A 24,951-nucleotide genomic window follows, 5' to 3' on the forward strand; every position below is an offset into this window, starting at 1 on the left:
TGCAGAACCATTCCCAACTTCTGCTTACATCTTTTCTGCAAATATTTCTTCCTATGATATCAATGTGCCAAATAAAGTAGTTTTTTTTGTAGTCACTAGTCAATCTCAGCAAAAGCTTTTGGCATTGACACGAGAGGTGCATTCTTACCATCTCCAGTGGCTCCATGATCTTGTCTATTTTCATGTAATATTCCACTGGCAGTCAAGATATCCCTTAAGGATACCAATTCTACAATTTAAGAAGTATGGAAGGTTGGAGGGGCAATTCATTCTGGGTGAGTATTTCAGTAGCATTGGCTGTAATTCATACCCAGGCCTTTTCTATCAGTGACTCACATGATGTAAGGAGGTGATCAGATGACAGGGTCAACAGGACACAAAACCTCAAACCCGCTTCTGCTCCCTCAAGGACTTCCGTCCAAAATGACTTTATGGTATAAACTCTGTCCAGTATGTCACCAGAGCATGGAATGGGATATACCATGGTGATTTTTACCTTAGTTTTAGTTTGTTAGCTTATTCTGTCATGGCTAGGACAAGAAGAAACATTTCTGATGCAAAGGGAGATTTTGGCTAGCCAGAGGAGTTTTGAAACCTTTAGTACTAAGTACACCAGAGTATTTTTGTTCATTGTATTTTTGAAGTCTGTGATCAGGAAATATATTTTCTTTAAAAAGAAATCAGAAAAGGTCTCAGGAGAGCCTCACTGACTGTAACAAAATATGTTTTCAGAGGACTTTTTATGTTTTCACACTTTGCTTTTTTCCCCCTTTGCTCCAAGTTGCAGTTTTTCATCAAAGTTATTTTGGTTGGTGTTGAAAGTTTTCTCTGGGTCTTTTGTGCACAGTTCAGAGGGCATTCAGGGAATTGACTAAGCTGAGTTGACTATATGTTGCAAAATGTTTTATTTTTGTGTAGTGCTATATAACATAGAGGCTTTCATACACAGAACCCTAACTGTTCCATAGCCCTTGATGCAATCAGAACAAGCATTATTCCTATTTTAGAAATACAAATCAGAGGTTCCCACAGGCTAAGCAATTTGCCTGGGGTCACACATGCTGTGCTGGGAGTCAGAATTAGGACAAGGTCTTTGGAGTTCCGGTCTGACCCTCTTTATACCAACTATATGATGAAGCCGACATACTTGGAGTTGTTGGGCTAAAAAGGAGGAGCCTTTGATAGGGTGCAGTCAAATCTCGGTGGATTCCATTATTCATTTCTCCAAAGCTGGGTGTATTCAAAATTAGAAAATTACAGCTATGAATAGTTGTTTTCCACTTGATTGGTCTAAAGTCAATTGAATTCTAGAGAAAACTCCTTTGAAAGTGTGTTGCCTTGGAAATGGATGAGCATAGCAGTATAATAGCTTTTACCGTATTTGAAATTCCAGCAGTTTAGGTGACAGTTGTGTCTTTCTGAAGGGCGTGGGCAGATTCTGAACGGGCTTTTCCCGTTGCTCATCAGCTTGGCCATGGCTGCTTTTATTACTGCAGTCACTCATTTTCACAGATGTCTTTTAAAAGTATTTTTTTTCTTTTCTGAGTTCAGAACATTTAGAAGTAACTTCTTTTTGGCATATTACACTGCGTGTCTTTGCTTAGCAAGTAGTTGGTGTTAGGAAATGTACATGGATTTGAGTGGGAACACATAACATTTGTCATGTACTATAGACTTAATAAAGGCTGACACCTCCATGATTATGTTTGCTCCTTGTAAGAACCTTGTGAGAAATATAATGCCAGTGTTATTGTTCCCATATTTTGCAAATGAAGAAGGCAAAATTTATGTAAAAACTATCATACAGTGGTTAAGACCACAGGCTTGGAATCATAGTTTGTATTCAGATCCCAGTATACTTTACTTATGAGCTTTTTGATGGTGGGAAAGTCATTTGACTGGTCTAAGTCTCCATTCTTGTAATCTGTCAAATAAGATGATAAAGACATGTACTTCATCAGGTGGCTGTGAAGGTTACATGAATATAAAGCTTTCAACAGGCACTGGCAAATAATATAGCTTAGTGTTTGTTAGTTATTATCATTAAGTAACTTGATAACATTCATACCTTAGCAAGGAGAAGAGCAGGGACTTGAACCTGTGACTTTTAACTCCAGCTTCTACCTTTTTTTTTTTCTCCCAGCATACCAGGAATTTCCTTCTTTCTCTTCTCCATGGGCAAGCAGCTGCTACACTAAGTTGTTTAGTGAAGGGGATGGATTTTGGAATAAAAGACTTGGAGATTCTGTGAGAACATTTGACCTCCCAGAATAAATCAGCAAATTATTTAAAAATGTAGAAATACACTCCTTATTATTAAGAGCAGCTTGGTTCTAACCCAAGTTGAACTTAAAATCATCCCCCACTCTGAATCACACTATTAATATATATATACTTTTGGATGTATCAGTTGATGTGATGTATCCACTGTTCTTAGTAGGGGTTAAGGATAGACGTTGGATTCCCACATAATAAGCCTCTTGCTACCCTCAACCTTTCCCGGCATGGGCCTGGTGAAAGTGAGGGGTGAAGCTCACAGGCTCACTGGGGAACAAACCCTGGTCTCATTTGCACTGTCTTCTAAGCAAATCAGTTAGAGTAAGAGCAAAAGAACAAATTAGCTTGAGAGACTTACTGAATTGGGATTGCCCCTTGAAGTGTTTACATTTATTTCCATCATGCCCCTTCTCTTCCAGGGAGCCCTGCCAGAGCTTTCTAGACAGCCTAGGTAGGCATGGTGGCTGCTGTGGCGCCCACCACTACACAGCTTTCATGCTTGCCTGCAGGGGTCCTCAGTGCTGCACCATAGAGTATGTGTATGTACACACCCTCCCTTGTTTGAACATTCGCTTCTCTGATTATAAAAGTAATAATACCTGACCCTTACATAGTGCTTGATGGGTTCCAAAGCACACTTGTATGCATAAATCATTCTGAGGGAACTTTAGAGATTACTGTTTTTGCTTTACATGAGAAAATACAGATCTGAAAGGTAACGTGAATTACCTCCAGAGATGGGACAGGTGTGAGAAATAGTTAGGACTTGAACATTCTGAATTGGTGTTCTTTTTACAGTACCTACAGTGATACTTCTCCTGGAACAGAATTAATTTGTTGGCTAGTTAATAGCTTCTCACATTCTACAAAAGATTTGAGGCGTCTTTTAGTAATAAAATATGAATGGAAATAGAAACCAAAACTGGGAGAACACACATATCCAGAGCTACTAGGCTTAATATTGTTTCTAGAGTTGAATTGAATTTGTCTTTGAGCTTCCTGGCAGCCAAGATAAAAAGAGAGACACAGTCAGTTACATATTTCTTGTTAGAAAAGGAAAAGCATGCTACAGAGAAGTTGAGATTTTACTAGGATTGTATTCAAAATAATTGTTTAGCTTGAGGCTTTAGATAAGAGGCAATAAGAATAATCAGATAATGCTCTCAACAAAAATTTATAGCTACACAATAACATAAAAATGCACTGCAAGGGAGCTAACATTAGCTGGGTACCTATTATGTGTCTGACGCTCTACTAGGGACTTTTCATGTTTTATTGAATCCTCATGAACATTTAATGATCACAACTATCTTTTAAAGGTATCATTGTGACCATTTAATGATAAGGAAACTCATCCTCAAATAATTTATACTACTTCTTCAATTTCACATAGCTAGTAAAGAGTAAGCCAGCAATTGAGATCCAGACCTTGTCTGATTCTACAGCCCATGTTCTCCCCACTGTATTCATGCTGCCTGTAATGTGTGTTAGAGATGTAAATTAACTAAATGCAAGCATATCATCTTCTAGTGGTTCTACTTGATTCAAAGACATATTTCACAGGACCCAGATTATAGGCTGATCTTCTGCAAACACCATTTCTTTCATCCAGGCTTCAGTAGGAGGTGAGTCTAGTAGAAAAGCTCATGTTTTTTTTTTTTTTTTCTTAATTGCACTTTACGAAAGAAGACATACATGAGGCCAACAAACATGAAAAAATGCTCATCATCACTGATCATTAGAGAAATGCAAATCAAAACTACATTGAAAAGCTCATGTTACAGTGCTGCTTGAGAGTGTTTCCCCAGAGTGGTGATTGTGGCCATGTGCTGTTGTTGTTATTGAATGTTAAGCACTTTATATACAATACCTTCTTTAGTCCTCCCAGTAACCCAGTAAGGAAGGTACTTATTCCAGTCTTGCAGATAAGGAAAGTGAGGCTCATGGGGGTTAAATGACTCAAAGCCAAATAGGTGCTTAGTAGCAGGATTCAGATACAGACCCTCCCGGCTCTGATTGACATGTGCTTCTCCATGGTTACTAGAGGGCCTCATGTTAAGCAAGTGGTAAAGTTGTTGATCTCTTGAAATAATGGATCTGGGCTCTCGTTTGGAAGAATGACTATCTTGCGGCAGCACCGAGATGACTCCAGGAAGTCCTAGAGACAAGTTGGAGTTTTCCTGAAGAGGCGGTTGGGTCAGCCTCAGCATGTGGTCAAGCTCTATGTGCACAGTTCCAGTCATAATGCATGAAGGATATGACTTTGACATGAAAATTGTTCAAAGATGGTGTTCTGATGATTTTTCACAACTACAGGAAAACCTTAAAAATATTTCAGTGGATTTTATTTCACGGGTCTCTGAAGAACCTACCAAGGTGAATTAAGTACTAGATATAGTAATGCCAGAAATCGATTTGAATAAGTTCAATTTTGGTAAATACAGCCAAAGCAATAATTTTAGTTTAGAATAGTTGATTTAGAGTGGTTCTTTTTGACAGTCGTTAAATACTAGGATCAATTATGTAAAAGGTGTCACTCCAATTTTGTGATTGTTCTCGTAATAACTGCCATATCCACCATCACTACAATGAGAATAGGTAATGCTCACTGAGCCTTGTTCTGAATACTTGATAAGAAATAGCTCAACTAATCCTCATAACAACCCTATGAGGTGAATATAATTATTAACTCCATTTTATGGATGAAATGTAGAGAAGTGAGTAACTCACCCAAGGGCATTCAGCTGATAAATGGCTGACTGTACTAGTCCGTCTCTACATATGTGGCAGATCAGATAAAGATATATGTGCCCCTCTTCATTGCAGGGGAAAATGCAACCAGTTCATATGAAGTACTTTTAAATCATTAAAAGCAGAAATTAAAATAATTGGGGCAGGAATTTAGAAAAAGCTTTAACATTGCTTAGTTACGAGGAGACTATTCCTGACCACCCTAATTCTTGCAATGGGATGAGTATAAAGACTAGATGTCTTTATTGAGCTCCTGCAGTTTGCTTCACAATTAGTTTCAGTCCACAGAGCCAAAAGCTGGTTGAAGTTTGTAAAGGCTCTATCTCATGACATTGTTCTTGATATGTTTCCTCACAAGGTAATGCATAATGTCTGTATTACTGATAGTAGGGTGTGTTTGCGTAAAGCCCACTTGCTCCTTAAGCTGAATATTAGACTGAGGATTCCAGAATTCTTTTCTTTTTTACAGAACAAAAAATTGGCATAAAGTTTTGAAAGCATGTACAAGTAGTTGAGAAGTCTGTAGCTCTGAGAAGCATATTTGTCAAGTGTTGCATGCTGGAGTCAGATTGACCTAGTTTAGATGCATGGCCTTGAACCAGTTAACTTAAGTTGTTTAGGTCTCAGTTTCTTTATCTGAAAAATGGTGGTGATGCTATCTGACTCATGGAACTGTTGTGATGATTAGATGAGATAATCAATATAAGGTGCTTAGCCTAATGATTGACATATAAGCTTTCAGTAAATACAGTTGAAACTTGAACAATGTGGGAGTTAAGTTGTGAAACTTAATCAAATCTGTGTGAAACTGTTGACTCCTCAAAACTTAACTACTAATAGCCTACTGTTGACCAATAACATAAACAGTTAATGAACACATTTTATATGCTATATGTATTGTATAGTCTATTCATATAATAAAGTTAGAGAAAAGAAAATGTTATTAAAATGTCATTAAGAGAATAATAATGAAGAAAGAACATATTTACTACTTATTAAGTGCAAGTGGATCATCACAAAGGTTTTCATTCTTGTCATCTTCACATTGAGTAGGCTGAGGAGGAGGAAGAAGAAGAGGGGTTAGTTTTGCTGTCTCAGGGGTGACAGAGTCAGAAGAAAATTTGCATGGTGGACCCATGCAGTTCAAACCTGTGTTGTTCAGTAGCCAACTGTATGTGCCATATTAGATTGTCCATTAAAAATAGTATAAACTGTGTACTGAGTCCATTCAAATAGAATTAGACATGAATAATTAAAGCAAATAGTTTGACAAGGAGTGGTGGTCACCAAACAGAACATTTGTAAGTAATTCACATGTCAGAAGTTCAGTTTCCAAATGCAGTTAGTATCTTTAGAAGAGTTAGGGGTTCTGATTATCAAGCTCTGTAGATTTTTTGTTCACCTGAGAGTGGTGAAGGTGATCCCATGGTAGAGCAGAGAGAACACTCAAGAGGTGGAGTTCTAGTCTAGCTTCGCCGTTTACTAGCTCTTTGACTTTTAGACACTTTGTTTAACGTTTTGGGGCTTCAATTTACTGAGCAGTGGAATGAAGAGGTAGTGTAGACAATCTCAAAATTTCCTACCAGCTCTCATATTCTTTTATTCTAAATTAGTTTAGGTCATACAAAACAAGATAAATTAGTCAGTAAAGAAAAGTTGCCAGACTTGCTTCAAATAGTTTCAAACAAAACGGAGAGGAAATAAGTGCAAAATAAGACAAAAACTCAAAAGTAGGTTGCTGAAGATTCTGTTTTTTATTCCAAAATGTTCATTTGAGGCCAAATGACCCTTTCTTGTCTTTCATTGATTCCTTTGGAGAAATGTCCTCAGCTCATTCACAGGCCTAGGATATTTTGCTTCCTTCCTTGATTGAAAAAATTTCTTTAAAAAATTCTTTCACTGCAGCAGCAGGAGTGAACCCAAAGGATTCAGGCACAGGAAATGTCTGCTTTAATTGTTGCCGGTGCCAGCACAGCCCTTTTCCAAGTTGCCCTGAGCTGTCAGCAGAGTGAACTATGAATGAATCAAATGAATAGGGAAGATAAGCCTAAATAGCAGAACACATTTTTTTTTTTTCCCTCCAAAAGAACAACTTTGTCCTGCAAAGGACCATTTAAACTGAAGATGCAGTTGGCATGGTGCTTTGGAAAGGTTTGTCACTTCCTTTTAACAATACTTCCTGAAAAGTTTTCCTTTCATTTGAGACTTGTTCAAACTGGTTATCATAATTTATCTTAATATATGGCTAACAGGGAGTGATGGTTAAACATAGGATAGATTCTAAAACTGGTTCTTTGCCTTTCAATGTTTCAAAGTAATAAGATTTTCCTCAGAAAAGTAGCTCTTCTTTCTCTGATAGTGCTTTGAGAATAGTAGTGAATTTTAGCAGGCAGACACATCAGAAATTACCTATTTAAACCTCCGCATTTAACAGGCAACTGAGAACAAGTGATTTGGCCAAGGCGGCACAAACAGTTAACTTAGACTTTTAGCCCTCAAGCAAGTGTTTTCAGTACCACACCACATTTCCTTCCTGTATTGGGCTGCGGCTTCCTAGTTCTTACATAATAACTCAAACTTACCACAGCAGTAACCATTTCCCACCAACATGAGAACTTTAGAAGTGTAGAACGATTTTTCCATCTTTCCGAAAGCATGCTTCTAAATGAAGTTGAAGCTGGTGCCTTACCTCTGTTAAATCCACGAGATGTGGCTGCCAGAGTCTCCTGAAACAAATGAACACTAGCATGACAAAGTGAAAACATACGTGACTGAACTGCAGTTTCCAAGACAATTAGCAAGCCAGCTCCAAGTGCAGATAGAGGACACAGTGAAGGGGAGACAACATGGCAATAATTCTGGAGTAATCCTGCAGCAGTACGAAGTGGCATCCTATAGCTCTTGTATTTTTGAAAACCTTTTATTTTAAAAAGATTATAGATTTGTAGGAAGTTGTGAGAGATAGTACAGAGAGGTCTCACGTATTTTTCAATCCATTTCCTCAATGGTTATATCTTATATAATTAGAATATCAAAACCAGGAAATTCACATTGGTACGATGTGCATGCATAGCTACATATAATTTTGTCATGTATAGATTCATGTAACTACTACCACAATCAAGATACAAAATAGTCCATCACTACAGAGATCTTCCTTGGGCTGTCTCTTTACAGTTACACCCCCTCCTTTCACACCATCCCTATCCCTGGCAACTACCAATCTGTTTTCCATCTTTGTAATTTTGTCATTTCATGAATGCTATATAAATGAAATCATATGGTATGTGAATCTGCTTTTTTTTTTGTTTTAGATCTTTTTTTTTTCACTAGTACAGTGCCCATAGATCCATCTAAGTTGTTGCAAATAGTTCATTATTTTTATTTCTGAGTAGTGTTCCATGGAATGGATGCACCGCAGTTTGTTTAACCATTTACATATTCAGAGGCATCTTGGTTGTTTCTGGTTCCAGGCTATTGCAAATAAAGCTGCTGGCCAGGTGTGGTGGCTCATGCTTGTAGTCCCCGCACTTTGAAAGGCAGAGGCAGGCAGATTTCTTGAGCCCAGGAATTTGAGACCAGCCTGGGCAATATGGCAAAACCTCCTCTCTACAAAAAAGACAAGAATTAGCCATGTTTGGTGGTGCACACCTATAGTCCCAGCTACTCGGGAGGCTGAGGTGGGAGGATCACTTGAGCCCAGGAGGTCGAGTCTGTAGTGAGCCAAGATTGTGCCACTGAACTCCAGCCTGGGCAACAGAATGAGACCCTGTTTTCAAAACAAAAAACAAACAACAACAACAACAACAAAATAACCCCAAACCAAATAAAGCTGCTATGAATAATTGTGCACACGCTTTTGAATGGACATTAGTTTTTATTTCTCTGGGATAAGTGCCCAGTAGTGCAATTGCTTGGTTGTGTGGGAATGGGTGTTTTATTTTTAAAGAAACTACCAAACTGTTTTTCAGAGTGGTTCACAATGTATGAGTGATCTGATTTCTCTCTACTCTCACCAGCATTTAGAATTATTATTTTTTATTTTAGCTGTTCTGATAGTTGAATAGTGATAATCTTGTCATCCTAACTTGCATTTATTTCTCTAATGGCTAATGGTATTAAGTATCTTTTTTTGCCATCTGTGTATCCTCTTTGGTGAAATGTCTTTGTATCTTTTGCCCATTTCCTAGTGGGATTTTTTCTTTCTTGCTTTCTTTCACTCCTTTTCCTTCTCCTCTTCTTCGCCTTCTTTCTCTTTTCTTCTCTTTTTCTTTCTGTTGAGTTTTCAGAGTGCTGTGTATATTCTAAATATGAATTATTTGTTAGATGTGTAATTTGCAAATATTTTCTGCCAGCCTATAGTCTTTTTATTGAGGTATAGTTGACAAAGAAAATTATATAAATTTAAGATGTAATCATTTTATATACATATATGTTGTAAAAATTGTATATTTCATATACAATTTAAAAAAATTTAAATTGTTTTAAATTTTTTATATACATATATCCTGAAATCAATTTTGTTAACACAGCTACCACCTCACCTAATTACTATTGCTTTGTTCGATGAGAATGTTTAAGATCTACTCTCTTAGCAAATTTTGGCTTACGATATGATATTGTTAACTATAGTCACCATACTGTACATTACATCCTAGAATTTATTCATCTTATAACTGAAAGTTTATATCCTTGGACGAACATCTCACCATTACCCCAACCTCCCTGTTTCTATGGGTTTGACTTTTAAAAAAATTCCACATATAAATGGATTATACAGTCTTTGTTTTTCTCTGTCTTATTTCACTAGCATAACGTCCTCAAAGTTTATTCATGTTGTAACTAGCAGCAGGATTTCCTTCTTTTATACAGCTGATCCATTGTATATGTCACAGTTTATTCATTCATCTCTTGAAGGACACTTTGGTCATTTCATGTGTTGGATACTGTGTATAATGCTGTGGTGAATATGGGGGTGCCCATATCCCTTTGAGAAATGGACTTAGTTACTTTTGGATGTATCCCAGAAGCTCAGAAGTGGGATTGCTGGATCTTATGGTAGTTTTGTTTTAAATTTTTTGAGGACCTTCCATACTATTTTCCATAATGACTGTGCCAGTTTACATTCCTGCCACCAGTGTCCAAGGGTTTCCTTTGCTCCATATCAACATCCATCTCTTGTCTTTTTCATAATAGTTTTCCTAGCAGGTATAAGGTGACAAATATCTTACTGTGGTTTTAATTTGCATTTCTCTGATGATTAGTGATGCTCAAGTCTTTTCTTGTACGTATTGGTAATTTATCTGTATGTCTTCTTTGGAAAAAGACATACAATTAGGTCCTTTGTCCTTTTTTAAAATGGGATTGTCCTTATTATTGTTTTTTTTTGCTATTGAGTTTTATGAATTCCTAATATGTTTTGGATATTAACTTCTTATCAGATATATGGCTTGAAAATATTTTTCCCCATTCCATAGGTTGCTTTTCATTTTTTCCAGCTTTATTGAGGTATAATTGATATATAAAAGCTGCATATATTTATGGTATACAGTGTGATATTTTGATCTATGTATATGCTGTGAAATAATTACCATAATCAAGCTAATTTACATATTCATCACTTCACATAGTTATCTTTTATTTGTGTGTGATGAGAACACTTAGGATCTATTCTTTTAGGAATTTTCAAGTATACAGTAAATTATTATTACCTCTAGTCAACTTGCTCTATGGTAGATCTCCAGAACTTACTCATCCTGCCTAACTGAAATTTTGTTTCCTTTGGGTAACACCTCCCCATTCTTCCCACCCACCGACCAGCCCTTGGCAGTGCCATTCTGCTCTCTGCTTCTGTTGAGCATGACATTTTTTTTTCTTTAAGATTTCACATACAAGTCAGATCAAGCAATACTTGTCTTTGTGCCTGGATTATTTCACTAAACATAATATCTTCCAGGTTCATCTGTGTTGCCACAAATGGCAGGATTTCCTGCTTTTAAAAGGCTGAATAATATTCCATTGTATATTATGCATGTATATGTGTATATATACGTATATCCATATGTATATATTATTTATTTTATCCATTTATACTTGTGTTGATTCCATTTCTTGGCTACTGGTGAATAGTGTTGCAATGAACATGTGAGTGCAGATATTCATATTTCCTTAAGATAGTAATTTTGTTTCCTTTGGGTGTATACTCAGAAATGGAATTGCTGGATCACATGGTAGTTCTTTATCTAATTTTTTGAGGAACTTCCATTCTGTGTTCTATAATGGCTGTCTAATTTATATTCCTACCAACAGTGTATGAGGATTCTCTTTTCTCCACATCCTTGCCAGTGCTTGTTTTCTTTCTTTCTTTCTTTTTTTTTTTTGAGATGGATTTTCATTCTGTTGCCTAGGCTGGATTGCAGTGGCATGATCTTGGCTTACTGCAACATCTGCCTCCTGGATTCAAGAGATTCTCCCACCTCAGCCTCCCCAGTAGCTGGGATTACAGTCACCTGCCATCATGCCTGACTGATTTTTGTATTTTTGTAGAGATGGTGTTTCACCATGTTGGCCAGGCTGGTGTTGAGCTCTTGACCTCAGGTGATATGCCCACCTCGGCTGCCCAAAGTGCTGGGATTACAAGCGTGGACCTCCACGCTTGTCCAATCTTTTATTTTTTGATAATATCCATTCTAACAGGTGTGAGGTGATGACTTATATTGCATTTCCCTGATGATTAGTGATGTTGAACATTTTTAGATATCTGTTGGTTATTTATTTTCTTTGAGAAATATCTATTCAAGTTTTTTGCCCATTTTTTGGGAGCGGTATTGAGTTGCATGAATTCCTTATATATTTTAGTTTTTAACCCTGTATTAGATATATGATTTGTAAATATTTTCTTTCATTTCATATGTTGCTTATTTTGCTAATTGTTTCCTTTGCTGTGCAAAAACTTTTCAGTTTGTTATAGTCCCATGTAGTTATTTTTGCTTTTGTTGCTTGTGCTTTTGGTATTATAGCCAAAAAGTTATTGCCAAGATTAATATCAAGGAGTTTTTCTTTTTGTATTCTTCTAGGAGTTTTATGGTTTCAGGGCTTACATTTGTCTTTAAACCATTTCAAGTTAATCTTGTGAGTGGTATAAAATAGGGGTCCAATTTCATTCTTTTTCCCAGCCTGTAGCTTATCTGTACATTCTCTTAATAGGGTCTTTCACAAAGCAAAAAAGTTTTAAGTTTTGGTGACATCTTTTATTGATTTTGTTTTCTTTTATGAATCATACTTTTTGTGTCATATCTCAAAACCCTTTACTAAGCTGTAGTCCTGAAGACTTTTTTCTCTTTTATCTTTAAAAATATTTTTTAATTTTACATTTGACTCTATATAATCTCTTTCAAGTTAATTTTTATATTAGGTATGAGGTTTAGGTCAAGTTTTATTTTTAACATTTATTTTTCACTCTAAATATGGAAATAGCTATATGAAGGTGCACAAGTAATAAGTTCTCATAGAGTTATTGTGTTGCCCACTTTTTATGTTAGATAATGTCTGCTACAGGAAATGGTCACTGCAAAGAAATAAAAAGAAGAAAATTAATATAAATTTGATACATTTTTTGAGCAGCTGACTCTTTACATAAGTGAGAATTAGGAGATTTCAGGTAGAGCAGGTGTCTAAGAGGTAGCTCTCCCACCCCAAATTTTGTCTCCTGATTTTCATTTGCATGCTCTGTACTTAACTTTGAGTTAGACAATGGATGCTAACCACAAAGCAGATGCTAGACCTCATGTTTAGCACTGACTATCCTGCAGTGGGCCTGGAGTCACATTCAACACTCTGCTTAAGGGTTTCAGAGTGGGGTCTGAGTCCACCTTTGTATTTAATACAGTGCTGAAGAATGATTAGGAAAGAAGAGTGAGTCTGGTTTTGAAGCAAAGTGTAATAATACAAAAGAACGCTAGGATGCATTTTGGGAGGCCTGGGGTCTAATGCCAGACCTGTATCAAGTGGGTTTATGACTTTCTGCAGCTCAGAAAACTAGTATGAGACCCAGTTTTCTACTGTGTAAAAACAAAGGGCTTTGACCCTAGGCAATCTCTGAAGTCTCTTCTAGGTTTAAATTATATGTTTCTAAGAAATTTTTAAAATAAAATGGACTGTGGTGTGATTTTCATTTTCTCTTGCTGATTACAATATAAAACCTTGATAAGAGAAGTGATATTTGATGTTTAAAATTACATTTAAGTGTAACATGTTATAGAAATTCTCCCTTTGGAATGCATATACAATATGTATTATATTAGGTGTTTACATGCATATAATGCTACAGTGGGTTATTGGCAGTCTTCCTCCTTCCAAATAATTTGAGGGATTATAATGCCACACTAAATATAGTGATACGTTAGAATTGCCAATGAAATGTGAACTATGGATTTGTCTTGAACAATACATAGCATTGGTAATGAGGCAAGGGTCATTTGACTTCTTTTCTCTGTTTTTTTTTTTTGATTTCCCTTTAATTTTCTGAATGAGATGACTATATTATAGAAGTTATTTCCTTCTTACGCTTATTTAGGTGACCTCAGTTTCTGGTCATGTATACAAATTCTGAAAAAGAGCATTTGCTTCTTTTTAGTAAACCCTGTTAAAAAAATCTTGAGAAGCTTGGCTTGAGATTTGAAAAGAAAATAAATGAAAAAATGATTGGAGTTCTTAGGAAAGAAAAAGTAGCTGTGGCTTTGGTAAAATTGTAAGCAAGTCCTGTGGAAAGCCAGAAAATAATTCCTTTGGCCAGTGTAGTATAGCTTGTGGCAAGTGGACAGGCAACTAACTGAATTAGGAAAAAAGGCAGCCCTAGGGATGATTTTTTTTTTTTTAAGACAAGGTCTCATTCTACTGTCCACGCTGGAGTACAGTGGCCTTATCAGGGCTCACCGTAGCCTCAACCTCCTGGGCTCAAGAGATTCTTCCATCTCAGCCTCTCACTGTGTTGCCCAGGCTGGTCTCAAACTTTTGGGCTCAAGCAATCCTCCTCCCTTGGCCTCCCGAAATACTGGATTACAGTCTTGAGCTCCCATGCTTGCCCAGATTTTTTAACTAAATCAAAAACTCTGGGAATCTGTACTAATGAGTGGGACATCTGTGACTGGTGACTGAATTTTTCAAATATGCAATGAAAAAGGGACTATTACATTGAAAGCTGAGGTCTGAAAGTGCTGAATAGACTTAGTCAATTTGATAAGTGAAATTTTATTATGAAAATACCTACCAAGTGTTCTGTCATGCATTTCCAAAAAGATATGCCACTCTTTGTCTTTTATGACTAACCAAAATTGTGTATTTGCCTCAGTGTAGTGACAATGACCAGAATTCTGTTGATTTGTTGTATATTCTGGAACATCATTAAAACCTTCATTTCCCTAACTCTTTCCTCCCATAATCCTCATTTCTCTTTCATTGCCTTTTGAAGCATTTGAATGAAAAACCCAATTCCATCTTTGTGTGCTCTTTTATGGTAATGCTTTTAGGAATAGGAGGGCAATCTGGGTACAGAGTGCCTGCAATAGCTGAGGTATGTGCAGGCCTGACATTTGACCCACGGAGAGCTTCTCTTTCTTGTCGTCAGAGTCATACAGGGTTGCACTGGGTTTGCCTCAGTTGCTTTGAATATTTTGATTTTTGTGGGTGGGAAGCCAACAGAATCTTGGCAGGATCAAGTGTGAAGGCCACTTTTCTCTAAAATGTGCAAGTCCATAACCTCATTACCACAATTTCTAGAGAAGAAAATGTTAGGCTGGCAGGGGAGTGATTTTTGAGTCAACATTATTTCTATATCCTCTCTTTCTTTCCTTCAGAGTCATGGTGCTAGATCACCAAATTGTATCCATTAAGAATGTATTGCTGTGTACAGAAATGCGAGACCACATCAGATTGTGTATGAAACTTTGATTGCTTTTCCTCTACAACATTTCCACTGGTTTTGCATGTGTTCCAGGGCCTAGGGAACTTCCCTGCAGAGTTCAATGTAAGTTGATCCCAGGCTGGTCCACGGTGTCGTCCTTTCAGACCCAAGTGCTTGATGAGCTTTTTATAGTCCTCTTGCTGCAGATACCTCCTCCTTTTGCTTCCTTATGCTAAATGAGGAGAGTGAACAAGCATCTTACAATTTTCTCAGCAGTCAGCTTTCAGGAATAAAGTCATTTTTCCCCCCTTTGTCTTGACTTCTAAAGTCTAAACTTCTGTGGGAAACAACCCACAGTGATAAGGGTAGTAAGAGTAATGCTAGGAGTAGAATGATGTCATAGGTAAAAATTAGCCTCTATCAGTTATATTTCCCAGAATGGAAATAAATGGCTTCTACTTGTAATTTAGACGGGGATCATTTTAGATGTTATACTCTGCCAGATTCTGGTTTCTGCTTAAAATGCTTTTCATAGAATTTGAGTATAAAAGGAGTTTAAAGGCCAGCTGATCTATCTCTTGCCAAAACAGAAATCCTTGCTGTGATTTTTCTGACTGATCATAATTCACACTCCCAGGGCCAAAGAGCCAGTTGCTTTGCATGGTGATCTGTCCCATTTGTGGATGGTTTTATTTGCTAAAGTGTCTTTCATTACATTGAATCAGAGTTACCCTTCCTAAGATTTTGACCCTTTGGTCTTAATTTTGCTATTGATAATACAGTTAATCCTTTTTCCACATAACATCCCTTGAAAAATAGAATAAATGGTAACATCTCTTAGCTTTGGGCGATGTGATTTTTTTTTTATAAGCTATATTCTATTTATTTGTCTTCCTTTAAGTCATTGCTAGCAATGTTAGACAAAACAGTATATTACTCCTTCCAGCTGATCTTGGCTTACCAGTCAACTCTGTGTTTATATCTTTTTGGCTCTTTGTATTTAAACAAGGATGATGAACTCACCTGTGCACCTTGGTCTTTGAAGCTCTTTGCTCCCCATTCTTTTCTTTTATATATCTGTATTCTTACACTTTGGGTTCTGCCGAGTGTTTTGAGCTTTAAATTATCCCCTAGTTACCTCTGGCTTCCTGATGTTCCCTGATTTAGACTCTTCGGGTAACTACGTGCCCACCTACTTCTCTAACGGCTATCAGACTGGTGCCCTCAATGGGGAATCTGATTAGGCCATTATTTAGTCATGGAGTAATATTCCTTAGCATGAGCTTTCCAACTGGTGTCCTATAGCAGTAGATTCCAGATGTGCTGAGAAATTGATCTCTGCAGCTTTGAATAGCTGGGCAGAGTCTCAGTAGTCTCAGGTGTCAAGTGGCTCAGTGCGACATTCAGATACCATTATGTGCTCCATGGTGAGCAAAGCCTTAAGCACTGCATCAAGGTATCGACATAGAGCACTGCTAAGTTAGTAGGGCGTAGGGTTAGATATTTGCTTAACTCAAGATAAATGATGCAGTCATCTAGTCAAAAAGGAAATAAGGCTTTCTTGGCGTAACATGTTCTTTGTGAACCTATCTTGACTCCTGGTAACCTCTTAGGTTGAAATAATTGCTGTGAGTGAGGTGGATACTGTCAGTGGTTCTCTGGGTGGGGATTACTCCACTGGCTCACCGGGGGTGGCTGAGGGCAGATTGCTTATATTGATCACAGTCCTCTCGTTTGGTGTCTGTAGCCTCAAAAAGATGGGTGGTAGTATTTCAGGCAAGTTCACTAAAGCCTGGGGCTTGATGAAACAGAACCTGGAAGTCTGCTGATGTTTACCCCCGCTTATCTTGTAGGCACAGGCAAGTGGGCAAGTGTTAAGAGAAGTGAAGTCAACATCTGGAGCACTAGAGAAACCTGACCGTACAATAATAACCAGCTGTAAAACAATTCTCATATTACTGTATGAGATGTCATTGAAGATGCATTTACAGGAAAAGTTAAATATTGATTTATTTGAACTTTGGCTACTCTATTTCAAAGTCTATATACTTAGATTAAAATAGAATCTAATCTGTTTGGTATTCCTTTGTTTCTGGTGAACCATTTTTCCATAGTGACAGGTGTTAGTCATGCTTATTATGACTTTTCCTAACAAAACTTTGAAGCAGGAATTCTCAAATTTCAATGAGTGTTGGAATTACTAGGAGGTCTTTTTAAAAGTTCAAATTTCTGGGCTTTACTCACAGATTTTGCATAAGTAAAATTGGGGTGGAGCCTGGAATTATTTTACAATAATTGACTCCAAGTGATTCACTTGGAAGTCAACAGAAGTCAACAGAAGACCAAACACGTAAAAGCACTAGATGTAAAGGACCCTGCTTTCATACTGATGAGCTGGTGGATACTTAGCTTTGTATTGTCAAAGGATCATTTGCTTTGGAGACTTAGGATTTTTCCCTAGCATGTGTCTCCTCTTGAAATACAGAAACAACCAACCAAATGGAATTATCACAAACAGTTTTCTATAACTTTGTGCAAAGTTAGACCAAACATTACATGTTGTCATGGATTATGAAATTCAGAAAACACTGCCTCATATTTGCATATAGCTATACCATTAAACAATATTTTCACTGACTTTGTTGATCTTATGTGGTTAATATTGTTATTTCCAATTTATGAATGAGAAACTTTAAGATTACAGGTAAATGGTAGAAGTGTTAATCCTAACCTTTATTATTAATACTTCAAAATTAGGCAGGATTTATTATGTGCCAGGGACTGTTGTACATTTTGAAATTCTTTCTCTCTTTGAATCTTTATGAAAACACTATGAGGTAAATGTTGCTATTATTTTTAGAATTATTGTGAGTCTTTTTTTTAAGTTGGCTCTTGATGAGGTTAAGTAACAGTAACTTCTTGAGGTCATGCCTTTAGTCAATGGTAGAGCCAAGACTTGAGCCAGGTTTGTCTGACACCGGAGTTCATGCTCTCACTCTGGGTATTGTTAAGGCAGATTGCCTGGCCTGATTACAGTCTTCTAATTAGATGTCTGTGTCCTAAGAAGGATGAGTGGTAGTATTTCTAGGCAAGTTACCAGCACACATTATATATTATAGCAGGCTGCCAGTATACATTATATAAAGCCATGCTATACAAATTATTCTAGAAAGAACAGAAAGCAACAAGAAAAAAGATCTAATAGGAAGGAAAGCAGACATTCAAAGGATAAAAATTAAAATGAAATGAAATACAGTTGTGCATTTTTAGTAAATTTGATAAAAATAGCATTTCACAGTCTTCAGAAGTACAAAGAGTGGGAAAGGCGCAAGTTGTGATCTGCATACATTCTAATAATGTTAGCCATTCTTGAAGAAGCAGTAGGATTGGCCTGTGTTTTATAGGCTTTTTGAGTGTTGTTTGGTGTTTCATTTATGGGCACATTTTTCCATTACTAATACCAACTGGCATTTGACCTTTCATGCTCATGCCTTTGGCAATATGGTCTTTCTATCTTTAATGTACAGTATGGCCTTTGTGTTTTTTATCGAAATTTATTTTCATCAAATACATCTTGTAGTATCATGCTCGTGCTTTTCCCTCATTGATAGAAAAGTCTCATTGATGCTTATTTACTCTGGGTTTCTTTATGCAAGTTCAAATTTAAAAATTTTGATTCTGGTTGTTCTGTTGTAGTCCAATGATTACTCTCAACACAGAAGAAATAACAAAATGTTAAATTCATTTTCCCCTGAAGCTGACTCTCGACTATAAGCCAAAACAAAATATTTCCTATTAACTAATTTCATAAGGATTCAGTATGAATAAATGACTTGGCAGCATCTTTTTTTTTTATCCCAAGTTAAGCTTTTTTCGTGACTTTATATCATCTACTGATGGTGATGAAAATTCCCGGGAGTTACTATGTTACCGTATCCTGATATCTTTCAATTGACGTCATGAATGGTCAGGATGATCTTTCAATGATTTTTAAATATCTATTCATCAAGATGCATTTGTCAACTGTCGATATTCATTTGACTTCTAATACTTGCTAATTGCATTTTAATATCACTTGTTTCTCGTAGTCTAGGGGGAGACTGTGCTGGAAAGGGGTAGCATGCAGAATGGCCTTTCATGTGAATGGATTCTATCTTGCATGGTGACTTACTTGAAAGCCATGGGTGGCAGATCTGGGATATAAGTTTAGTCTATGTTTCTCTAAGTGATTTTCTTTCAGAGAGATTCCCTGAAAAATGTCAGCACACTTGCTTTTTGATAGAGACAGTCTATGCAGCACTTGATAGTCTGGCCTGAAATCAAAGAGTCAGAAAAAAAAATGTAGGGTAGGGTTTTATTTATTTATTTATTTTTGAGACAGAATTTTACTCTAGCCCAGGCTGGAGTGCAGTGGCACAATCTCAGCTCACTGCAACCTCTGCCTCCTGGGTTCAAGCAATTCTCCTGCCTCAGCCTCCTGAGTAGCTGGGATTCCAGATGTGTGCCACCACGTCTAGCTAAGTTTTGTATTTTTAGTAGAGACGGGGTTTCACCATGTTGGCCAGGCTGGTCTTGTACTCCTGACCTCAGGTGATCTGACTGTTTTGGCCTCCCTAAGTGCTGAGGTTACAGATATGAGCCACTCTGCCTGGCCTAGAGTAGGGTCTTTAGAAGGGCTTTGAAGGGTGTTGTGAGCCATCAGGCCAGTATCCTCATTTGAGACATTTTGTGTAGTTCAACTATTTATTCAGTTAAAAAAACTCTATGGAAATAATATGTAGAAGTCTGTGGTATTTCTCTCATTCCATCATATGAGTTAAAAAAATCAATCCTTATTCTCATTTTTTCCTTTTTTGTATGATTGGCATCAAAATATATGTAATCTTTGTATCATTCAGTGAAATGCAGGCTGGTTATTGACTTTTAGCAAACCAGTGGAATTGCAATCTAGGTTCTCAGACTTTAGGGACTTAAGCTGAGGCCTGGGCTGACCTTGGCAATGTGCTTTGCTATACCTCTGGGAGTAGCACTGAGCAAAGCAGGTGCAGGAGCCAGGATTCCAGTACAGGCAGGACAGAGTAAATAATTAGGTTAGATAAGAAATTATTTGCCTTCCTTTCAGCAGGTGGACGAGCTAACAAGGAAAACACAGGAAAGGAAATGTAGCTAATTTAGAGAGGGAAAAAACCAATGAAGAATCATTTAAAAGTTTTTATTGAAGAAAATGGGATTCCCTTGCACTCTTGTTTGAAATGTGTTTTGGATATGCATTGTTTTATATCGGATTTGGATATAAAATTATGACATTGTCCAGCCATAATAACTACTTTGTTAATTACAACTAGTTAGTGGCTACCTGCTGATACTGCACTGTAAGTAGTGCCAACATATTCTAAATGTTCTTATACAAGAACTAAAATGTTATTATGTAAGAGAAATTCCCTGTTTCCAAGGAGTTTTATAATCTAGCAGAGAGAGAACATGTACATTCAACACAAGTTGAGAACACTTGCAAAGTAACATATCGATAAGTGGAAAAAAAAAACCATAGTGCAAATGGAAGTATTGAGTGATTAAGAGAGTGATGCCAAAGAGATAGGGATGGCGGAGGAAGGATCTGAATTTTGAATTGGATAATGAAGGAAGAGAGAAGCAAATTGGCAGGCAGAAATGAGAAAGGTATATGTGAGGATATAGGTTTGGAAGTGAAGCAAGTCACATTTGACATGTTAGTGACAATAAGCAAGACAATAAGCACACAGGCTAAGACAAGGTGGAACTTCCAACTTCCATGGCCGTGGATAATGGAAATGAATTTGATTATCGATTTGATTCAAGGGACAGTAGGAAAGTGCCATCATATAGGATAGGTTGAAGTAGTGGAGCTAAGGGTGGAGAGAGTATTAGGGAGCTGTTTTGTAACCTAGATTTAAAATAATGAGGATTTATAGGAGGGCTTTGGGAAAGTCTGCTGGACCAGGAATAAAAATGAGCTCAGTTTTTGAGATACTACTTTTCAGGTGTCAGTGATCATATCCTGAGATGACCAGTCAGTTACTAGACAGGATTATAGTTTGAGAGCTCAAGCCTTGGTCGTTGACTTTGGAGGCATTTATGCAAGGTGATAGTTCAGTAATGCATATGGAGTATGTATCGCGGTGGTGACTATTGAGGGAGAAATTCAGAAAGCTGAGTTCGGAACCTTAGGAACAGCTGCCAGCCAAGGGGGTGGAGGCAGGCAAAAAGAATAGTCAGCAAATGAGACAAAGAGGTAGTAGAAGAACACAGAGAACACCCAGGGAAACCATGCGAGGAGAGAATTTCAACAGTGCTAACTGAAGCATAGAGGTCAAGGGTATTGAAGACTTGAGAAAGACCTATTTGACTTGTCAAGGGAAAGGTCTTTGGAGACTTAGAAAAATTTGTTTCCAGTGAAATTTCAGTGCAAAAGTGCATCGGGAATTTTCTAGGTACTCTGCATGACAAGGGGATTAATGTTTAATAAATAAATCCCTTCTGTAATTGCTTTAGCACATATGACTGGGTATCTGGGTCTTCAGTATTCCAAGAGAAATTGTGAGGTCACCCCAGAAAGGAATTGAGGTTAGATTTTTCATATTATTCAAACCCATCAGGTGATTTTGTATATTGTGTGGGAGAGAAACTCTCGGAGCTGAACTGTTGGGCTTACTTGGATTCACAAGATCTTAGTGGCTCTGGGAAAAATCTTTGGGAAAATGTAAATCCTGAGCAGTGTTTGAAAGCCTCTTCTTTGGTCCTATTTGGTTTATGTTAATGAATTAGCTTGGAGTATTTGTCAGAGATGTTGTGGAAAATAATAAAAATCAGATTAAAATAATTAACCAAAATAATGAATATTAATTTACATGGAAGTGGAGGCACTAAAGAAATTTTGGTCAAGACAGAATCAAAACTCCAAATTTAATGACTTACAATTAATTTCATGCCAAAAGAACGGAGCCATTTTGTAAGAAACGACAGTCTAGTTGAATAAACGGAGGTGATAGGTTAGCTATGATGAACTCAAATTTTAAAAGACAAGAGACACTTTCTCATGATTTAAGAAAAGAAATTTGTAGAAAGAAACAAAACTTCTAAATTTATCTTCTGTTCAACTAATTAGCAGTAGTCTCAATTATAAAGCCTGAATCTGTAATATGATCTAACTTAGGTGTAATTAGATGAAAATGTAGTTCTTTTCTGGTGAGTTAAATATGTGATTTTTGATTTATAATCACATCACAACAAGCTAATTGACAAAGAATGAAAGTAAAGAAGAGATTAAATTTTATTTGGCCTTTAGCTCAGTTTTATGTTCAGATGGTAGTTTCCTAGAACTAAGGAGGGGCTAAGTACAGTTTTGATATAATTGAGGGTGTGACTTTAATGTTTCTACAGATTTTTATATCTCTGCAGTAAAACATGAATTGCTTATGCTGTTTCTCTGATATAAAATATAGAGTTTTCCAATGCTCTATAAAATGTATTTTAGATAGGTGAACATGAACCTATGCTTAAACTTGGATTGCCTGGGATTCTAAAATTTTTCTGGCTATTTGTTCAAATTATACTTAAGTATGGTATTCACAATACTGTGCTTCTTTATTTTCCCAATAGCTGCTGTACAACACAGGATGTATATTGAATTGAAATAATAACAAATAGGTAGGAAAAAATGAAAGGAAAAAAGAGGGACAAATGAAAGAGGAAAGAACAAATGTAAATCATTGAATAGTTACGGTCACAGTGAGGGTATGTTTCACTTTTGTTTTGAAGACTGCGACCTGTCAAGGCAAAATATGAAACTTGACTACTTACTTGATTAATAGAGACCACAATTTAAAAACAAATCATTTGCTTAGGAGAAACACAAGTATTACCAATGTAAAATCCAGAAAGAGGCTGGGTGCGGTGGCTCATCCCTGTAATCCTAGCACTTTGGGAGGCCAAGCTGGGTGGATCACCTGAGGTGAGGAGTTCGGGACCAACCTGGACAACATGGTGAAACCCAGTCTCTACTAAAAATACAAAAATTAGCTGGGTGTGATGGTGTGCACCTCTAGTCCCAGCTACTTGGGAGGCTGAGGCACGAGAATCACTTGAACCTGGGAAGTGGAGGTTGCAGTGAGCCGAGATTGCGCCACTGCACTCCAGCCTGAGAGACAGAGCGAGACTTCATCTTAAAAAAAAAATCCAGAAAGAAATAAAGAAGACTCTGTATAATACAATGAATGACACCTTTAACAACGTCTTGATTAGAGACTAGTCAAGTTTCCCAAATTCTGCTGAGCTGGTTTCATGAATTGGTAGACTGATGGTATCACATAAAAAGTCCTTCTGCAAGGTCAATTCAGTGGTGGTTCTTCAGGTCCAGTTAGATAATTCTTTTAGAACTTATGTTTGGGGTAACTATTTTTCCTTCTATCTCAGGTGTTTTGAACTTTCAGGGCATATATTACAACTTATAACTTACCCTGTCACTCTTAGCCTGAGTGCTCATATTGAAAGCACGCACTGTATGAGCTGTCATCTCACTGTGAATGAATCAGCAGGAAGGTTAAGCTTTCATAACATCAGTGAAGGGTGAGGTAATTATTACGCAATTGGTTTTTGGAGTACATGATAAAGAAACTCTGAGGAAAAAGTGAAGGTCTTCAGTTCCCTAATGGATATAAAGGATAACTTAACCTGAGAAAAATGTCCAGGAAGAGTTTGTGTGTTCCCCTAAAAACGGAAACATATTAGTAACTACCTTCAATTCTTTCTGGAATGAGGTGGAAAATTCCAAAAATAAACTAAATAAAATAAGCAGTACGATTTCTTTGAATTTAAGGGAGAAGCACATTCTTCCAGTTAAGAAAGTTTTCTTCTGTGAAGCTGCCTAGGGCTGCAGTGAAACAGATTCCCACTGACAGATATGGAACTTGTCTTCACTCTACAGAATGGCCTGTTCATTCTATTTCCCTTGGCATGTAATTCAGGTTGTTGGAGACCTTGGTAAACTCATCACATGAGATCATGGGTTGATGTAAGTTCATGTTTGGATGTTTTAAAATTGGTTAGAACCTGGCTAGGAGAAGAATGTATGTCTACAACTGGCCCTCAAAGAGATTAAACATATTTGAAATGTTTTTTTTTTTTTTTTTTTTTTTTAGTGGCAGTGGAGTGGGTAGTAATATTTCTTTTGCTGTGAGCTAGCAAGTGTGCCTGTTAGGAGAGTATTCCCAAACACATGATGAATCAAAGACTGATTAGCTGGACTTTAAGTACTGCATCTGGAAATTGCTTGTGAGGGAGATTTTGCCATTAATTACAGAAGACACATATGCCACTGGATTTAGGACTAAAGATAGGAATTACCCTTTACCAAACTTATTTTATTGTGGGCCCTCTTTTAATTTCAACTTTAAGACCTGATTCAAAAGTAGTTGGCTTTCTTCTGATATGTAAAGAATGAATGGTGCCAATAATTGTTATAAATATAATATACAAAGTTATATTAAATTTATAACATAAGTCAGCAGTCAAAAAAGATAGTTTAGTTTATTCCTATGACAAAAATCCAGTCTTAGTAAAACAAATGATTTACAACTCATTGCTTTTCTTAGGCTATTTACTTTGCCGTAATTTCAGGCATTTAGGTTTGCTAAAGGCATAAGGTATGCTTTCTTAGATCTTAAATTTTTGGATATAGTTGACTGATGGAAATTAACAATTTCAATGTTAAAAGTCGTAAACAGAGCTCATTTCTGTAAGGAGTGATAATTGGGAATGTAGATCATTGGAGATAGACTGAATTTAGGAATATCATGGTTGTAGATGTGGATTTATGAGTTATCTACTGAGATTTTGAGTCATTTCCCATGACACTCTAACACACAGGAACTGGGAACTGTTGCTGTCTCTCTCTATATTTACAAATGGTGAGGGATTGTCTCCTGAGCCAAGAGGATAGATTAGACCCTGGAGCTGCAGACCCTAGGTGTAGATCCAGCAACCCC

At 37.0% G+C, this 24,951-nt stretch overlaps 1 protein-coding gene across 13 annotated transcripts in view; it reads left to right on the forward strand.

The window, feature by feature from the left end:
- The window catches only part of SLC4A4 (solute carrier family 4 member 4), a 499,211-nt gene that overhangs the window by 183,704 nt on the left and 290,556 nt on the right, over positions 1–24,951 (forward strand). The window lies entirely within an intron of this gene.

The sequence above is a fragment of the Sapajus apella genome, unplaced genomic scaffold (genome assembly GCF_009761245.1).
Source record: "Sapajus apella isolate SASKATOON/1434 unplaced genomic scaffold, GSC_monkey_1.0 scaffold108, whole genome shotgun sequence".
Classification (NCBI taxonomy): domain Eukaryota; kingdom Metazoa; phylum Chordata; class Mammalia; order Primates; family Cebidae; genus Sapajus; species Sapajus apella.